This window comes from Bos javanicus, chromosome 13 (assembly GCF_032452875.1).
Source record: "Bos javanicus breed banteng chromosome 13, ARS-OSU_banteng_1.0, whole genome shotgun sequence".
Lineage (NCBI taxonomy): Eukaryota > Metazoa > Chordata > Mammalia > Artiodactyla > Bovidae > Bos > Bos javanicus.
In genome coordinates, this window is record NC_083880.1 from 61,064,557 (window position 1) to 61,072,017 (window position 7,461).

The following is a 7,461-nucleotide window of genomic DNA, read 5'->3' on the forward strand; positions in this document are numbered from 1 at the left end:
GGACAGGGAAGCTTGGCAGGCTACAGTCCATAGGGACACAAAGAGTCAGACACAACTGAGCGAATGAGCATGCATGTAATTCTGTCTACCCCAGTTTTTCCCTCTCCCTCTCTCTCTCTCTTTTTGGCCATGCTGGGTCTGCTGCCCAGGGGCTTTCTCTAGTTGCAGCCAGTGGGAGCTACTCTGTGTGGTGCATGGGCTTCCCACTGCAGTGGCTTCTCTTGTTGCAGAGCATGGGCTCTATAGTGCAGGCTCAGTAGCTGTGGCCCAGGAGCTCATAATTGTGGCTTGCAGACCCAACAGAGTGTAGGCTTCTGTAGTTGTGGCACATGGGCTTAGCTGCTCCATGGCATGTGATGTCTTCCCAGAACAGGTATCGAGCCTGTGTCCCCTGTATTGCAGGCTGATTTCTTTCCACTGTGCCACCAAGGAAGTCCTACCCACCCCCACTCCAGTTTTTCATTTGAGAGATTCAAAGAAATACAATATGCCTTTGTATGTATATTCATGAATGTCCAGGAGGCATGGAGCTAATTGCAAGCTAATATGTAATCTCAACACCTGCTCATGTTAGCTATATAACTGGAATTGGATGAATGACTTCAACAGCCTGAGCTTCCCCAACCATAAAATAAAAGTGATGACAGTATCTTCCTCTTAGTCCACTTGAAAGGAATAGGTGAGGTAGTAGGTGCATACCTGGCACATAGTAGGTCCAGGTTCCTCTCCAATGTTTGCTTCCTTACCCACTTCTTCTACTGGAGTTTGGTTAGGTATACTAAGAGACACACACAGAAGTCAGCCAAAAGCGTTTTAATGAAACCCAGGAATCAGCTGAGGACAGGCTCAGGGCAACGTTATCTTCATTTTTGTGCCCTTGGCTTCAAGTATTAATTAACTGTGGCGATGTATTTGGCTGAAACTTGGGCTTGACACAGCACAGTTTACCACTCAGGCAGAAAACATAGATTTTTTCATTCCTGGAACATGTGTCACGGCACTTGCCATGAAGATTCCAGCATTTTTCAGTGCTGCCTGATACAAAGAGAAAAAAAGAAGGAAGCCAGGATCAGTACTATGGGGAAATAAATCCTGGCTTGAAAGGACAGACAGCCAGGCAGGAAAAGGAGGACCATTGAAAATGGGGGCATCACCTCCAGATTTACAGTGGTGTTACAGTCTCACACTCTTTCTGGACACCCCATTCCAATCCCAGCCCACCCCTAATGGTCCTTCTCTTAGAGTCAGTGGGTTATAATGATTAGGAGCATGGACTCTTGGAACTCATACAGCTAGATTTGAAATTTGTCTACAACACAAGCCAACTGGAAGACCTCAAGCAGGTTATTTCATTTCTCAGATCATCCATTTCCTCTTTTCTAAAACGGAGATATAGCACTTGCCTTGTCAGAGAAGGCAATGGCACCCCACTCCAGTACTCTTGCCTGGAAAATCCCATGGACGGAGGAGCCTGGTGGGCTGCAGTCCATGGGGTCGCTAAAAGTCAGACACAACTGAGCGACTTCACTTTCACTTTTCACTTTCATGCATTGGAGAAGGCAATGGCAACCCACTCCAGTGTTCTTGCCTGGAGAATTCCAGGGACGGGGGAGCCTGGTGGGCTGCCGTCTACGGGGTCGCACAGAGTCGGGCACGACTGAAGCGACTTAGCAGCAGCAGCACTTGTCTCAAGCTATTGTTGGGATTAAGTGAAATAGTGCATAAAAACACAAGCATTAAATAAATTTAGATATAACATTACAGAAAACCTCAGAAAGAGTCACATGTTTTAAAAATTATTTTATAAGTAAAGATTAAACTAGAAGGAACATATGATCAAAAAATGCAAAAGATAATGGCTTAAAATAAATACAGGATGATAAAAAGGATTTCTTAATCAAAAAGAAAGAGATAAAAAGGAATAAATGAATGAAAAAAATAAAAAAATAAATAAATGAGTATCATAAATATTCATGACAAACAGAAAAATTTCAACATACAAATAATAGAAACTACCAAAGAAGAAAACAAAATCAAGGGAATGGAAAAAATACTACAAACTAGGTTCAATAAATGTTCCTAAACAGAAGATTTGAAAGCATGTCCTGCAAAAGTATACAGCATACCTGAAAATATTGACCCAAGACAAGATACATTCTCCTAAAATTCCTGGACAAAAGGAAACAAAGCTTTGGGCATTTAGGCCCCTAAAATATAAGATGACATAAAGGGAAAAAAAATTAAACTGTACTTGGATTTTTGAGAGCAATGCTTTATCCCAGAAAAAAATGGTGTCATTATTTTCAAGATATTCAAGAAAAGAAAAGTGTTATAATCAAAAAACTAACTTCTAAAAACAAAGGACAAAAACAAACTGGTATCAACATACTGAAATGTGTAGTGGATATATGTTCTGACAACACAGAGACATTACAATTCAAAAATGGGAGAATACTGGTGACGGTCTATGCACAGATTTTTACTAGTTTGAGTAATCACATTATTCTGGTACTGTTGATTTTGTTATACAGTATACTTAAACTATTGTATATGTGACGAGGGAGACATCAAATGAGTAATTATGGAATATTCTAACTCTATTATCCTCTGTGATCTTGAAAACCAAGATTCTCAACACAAGGAAAAAATACTGGTTTCAACAGAAATGAATGGAAAAAGAAATGTGATCTATACAAAAAATGGAATAGTACTCAGCCATTGAAAGAGTGAAATTTTGCCATTTGCAACAACATGGAATGACTTGGATGGTAATTTGCCAAGTAAAATAATAAACCTAAAAAATAAAACAAACCAGTGAATATGACAACAACAACAAAAAAAAAACAGATTTACATACAGAGAATCAACTACCACTGGGAAGGGGGACCAGGGAAGGCAAGATAGACGTAGGTGATTAAGAGACACAAACTACTATATATAAAAAAATAAGCTGCAAGGTTACAGTGTATACCACAGGGAATATGGTCAATATTTTACAACAACTTTAAAAGGAATATAACCTTTAAAGACTGTGAATCACTATGTCATACACCTGAAACTTATATAATATTATACATCAACTATACTTCAATTTTTAAAAATACGATGTGGTATAGAAATTGTTCTGAATTTGTGTTCTCTATTTGAATTGGAAGTACCAGTATAAACCCACAAGTATTTTATTTTTGAAGTATGTGGACAGATGGATGGATAGAAATTTTTCCAATTCTAATGTATGAAAAAACGGTAAGAAATGTTGACCAATAAAAATTAGTATTCTTAGGACTCATATTATAGTCTAAAAATATCATTTCCCACTAAAATAAAAGAAACCAATACCTGGGCAATGTGACTTTACCAGTTTTAGTTAAGAAATTGTAAGATGAGCCTAAAAGTATTCTATCATACCCAGAGCTAAATGGAAGAAATTCCCACGGGTCAAGAATAGAAAACTTTGTGCCTCAATAGAAATAATTGCAATAGATTGGAACTGTGGCTTAGAACCATGAGTCCAAAATAATAATATTTAGGAGAAACAAACTGTTTGTTTGAATGTTCTTCCCAGCATATCTGCATGGCTCACCCCCTCACTTCCTTCATGTCTTTGTTCTAATTTGTTTCAGTGGGGCATTCCCTTACATCCCTTCTTAAATTCTACATCTCCCTCCTCTGATGCTTGCTGTCCATTTTCTTGCTTACTCTGTTTATTGCCTCCGCACAGAGAATGTAAGCTCCAAGAGGACGGGGATTTTGGATGGGTGGTTGGTTGGTGGGTGGGTTCACTGCTCTATCTCCAGCGCTTACCACATTGCCTGACACATGGAGTGAATTCTACAATATTTATTGAATAAGTGAATTCTTTAACTAAGTAATGGCATAGCTACTGGCCCCTAAATCCAGCTGCCATCAAGGGAAGTAGAAAGGGAGAGAGGAAAAGGAGAAACACTGCAAGACTAAACATTTACCCAAAGCAGAGTACATTAATCCAGGAGACTGTTTCAAACCAGAGAAGAAGGATAAAATTGTATGCTGAGTTTACCTACAGCCCCTGGGGCCTTTCTAACCTCCAACTTTCTCACCAACAGAATGAAAGTTCCTGGGAAAACTCTCATGAGTTATAAAAAGTAGAAAAGATACAATTGCTGCACACTAAAATTTCAGTGTATTCAATGCTGAACCCTAAACCTAATAATTTTTGTTGCTGTTTCAGTCACTAAGTTGTGTCTGACTCTTTTGGGACCCCATGGACTGCAGCCCGCCAGGCTCTTCTGTCCATGGGATTTCCCAGACAAGAATATTGGAGTGGGTTGCTATTTCTTTCTCCCCACCAAGGGATTGAACCTGCATCTCCTGCATTGGCAGGTGGGTTCTTTACCACTGAGCCACCAGGGAAGCTCAGAGTGACTAAATTGGGACTCAGAGAAGCCAAGAGGCTTGTTGGGGTTCACAGAACTAATAAATGATGAAGCCGGTTCTAACTAACCCAGGATTTGGAGATTCTTCTCCCATCGTCAAGTGATGCTGTTGACTGTGTCTACCATGAGCAGACATGGGTGTGGGTCCACACTGCTCTCAAGCAATCCCCCCGCATCCCAACACTGTGGAAGGTTAAAGAGATATCTGGAGGGCGGTGAGGGTAGAAACTTAAGTCAATTTAAAAGGAGGGTTTGGGCAAGTTTGAAGCGACCTTGTCTCTGCTTAAAACCTTTCCATGGCTCCAGTATCGGGGCTGGCACAGACGGGCAACAGTAATCATGAGATTCAACCTCACTTAAGGCAGGTGTGATTAGTGCAAATCCAAGTGGTTTCAGGGACACCATGAGAAAAGATCACTACTGGCTTCCTTCTTTTCTGCTTCCCATGTCCTTCCCCACCACTCCTCACACATCTGACCCCCTGCCCTTGACCCCTGGAACTGACCAAAGAGAAGGGATTTGGGGGCACTGAGGAAAATTCTGGAGGTTACAGTTGCTGCCTAAGACCTGGCACCTCTCACTGGCAAAGATGATCATTTAAGTGCCAGATCCCTTCTTATGTGGGTTTGAAAAATTAAAAAGCTCCATTGGCTGCACAACAAAATTTCAGTGTGTTTAAGGTTGATCCCTCAACTTCATTATTTCAAATGGATAAATAATAAGTACACTGAAATTCAGAGGAGCCAAGTAGCGTGCTATTAAATGGTGGGGTGGGGTCTCACTCAGGAACTGGGGGCTTTTTCTTCTTCCCCCAGATTAACGGTGTTTCATGTTTCTGCCTGCCAGCCCATTCTCCCAAGCCCTGGAGTGTCCAACCAAGATCCACTCTCCACCCCTCCATCTCTCCCCAGAAAAGGCCTAGGTTACCTGGAATGACCTGGGATGAGAGGAGCAGTGCAGCCAAAGTCAGCAGAAAAGTCTTCATGACTTCAGGGAGCCCAGGAGGTAGTCTCAGTTCTGGCAAAGAGACACCAAATGAAGAAGAGCTCTGGACTCTCTGCTCCTTCTAATCAACTGGAACACGTGTCACAGACACGTGCTCTCAGCTGCCCACAGGGACAGTTGGCCCTGGAACATCCTGCCTCCCTCAGGCTTCTCCTTGCTTTCCAATGCCCATGCATCCACCTTCGGACCACACACCCCTCAGCTGATATGCCTCCCTTTATCTACTTCCACCTTTTAAGGGACAGCAGAGGGAAATCACACAAGCCAGAGGGATTTTTAAAAATAGATCTCAGCCCTTGTTGTAACTCAATCTACAATTTTCCAAGTCTCCATGTTACACATTGAAAATAATATGTAGTCTTTATTAAATTATATAAAGTACCTCATTATCTGTCCTAGAGATCCACTATTATCTTGTTTTAGTGTAAGTTGAGCAAACTCGTTTCTTCAAATGTGATTTTCCAGTTTGGTAGTGGAGGAGTAGAGAAGGGAAAGTATTCTTTCAGACTTTCACTGAATGAATTTCAGTCTCATCTTTCACCCCCATCAAGAGGTTCCTCTTCACTTTCTGCCATTAGAGTGGTATCATCTGTATATCTGAGGTTGATATTTCTCCTGACAATCTTTTTTTTTTTAAGTTTTAAAAGCAATCTTTATTTTGAATTAGTAATGTATATAGAGGGTAGAGAGTTTGAAAAGTATAAAAAGACAAATACACCAAAATGTAAGTCTCCCTTCCACTCCCTTCCCCAGATACCCATTTCTTTCTGGAAACAGCCATTGTTACAAGTTTACTATGCATGGATCTAAAAATGAAGTAATAATAATAGCCATCATCTGTTGAATATTCAACTCTGCACCAAGGTTCCTCACAAAAATCATATGAGACAACGATTATTATTTTCACTTTACAAATTAGAAAACTGAGTCTCCTGACAATCTTGATTCCTGCTTATGATTCATCCAGCCTGGTGTTTCACATGATGTACTCTACACAGAAATTAAATCAGAGGGTGACAGTATACAGCTGTTGTACTCCCTTCCCAATTCTGAACCAATTTATGCTTCATGTCCAGTTGTAACTGTTGCTTCTTGACCAGTACACAGGTTTCTCAGGAGACAGATAAGGTGGTCTGGTACTCCCATCTCTTCGAGAATTTTCCACAGTGTATTGTGATCTACACAGTCAAAGACACAATTGTGGGGTAGTTTCAACATTCTTTGGCATTGTCCTTTGGGACTAGAATGAAAACTGACCTTTTCCAGACCTATGGCCACTGCTGAGATTTTCAAATTTGCTGACATACTAGGAACAGTACTTTAAGAACATCATCTTTTAGGATTTTAAATAGCTCAGCTGGAATTCTGTCAATTCCATTAACTTTGTTCACAGTAATGCTACCCAAAGCCCACTTGACTTCACACTCCAGAACAGAATCTGGCTCTAGGTGAGTGACCACACCACCATGGTTATCTGAGTCATTAAGTCCTTTCTTGTAGAGTTCTTCTGTGTATTCTTGCAACTTCTTAATCTCTTCTGTTTCTGTTAGGTCCTTACTGTTTCTGTCCTTTATTGTGCTCATCCTTGCATGAAATGTTCCCTTGATAGCTCCAATTTTCTTGAAGAGATCTTTAGTCTTTCCCATTCTATCACTATCCTCTATTTCTTTGCATTGTTCATTTAAGAAGGCCTTCTTATCTCTCCTTGCTATTTTCTGGAACTCGGCATTCAGTTGGGTATACCATTCCCTTTCTCCCTTACCTTTAGCTTCTCTTCTTTCCTCAGCTATTTGTAAAGCTTCCTCAGACAATCACTTTGTCTTCTTGCATTTCTTTTTCTTTGGGATAGTTTTGGTCACTGCTTCCTGTACAATGTTACAAATCTACATCCATCGTTCTTCAGGCACCCTGTCTACCAGATCTAATCCCTTGAATCGACTTGTCACCTCTACTGTATAAACCTAAGGGATTTGATTTAGGTCATCCCTGAATGGCCTAGTGGTTTTCCCTACTTTCTTCAATTTAAGCCTGAATTTTGCAA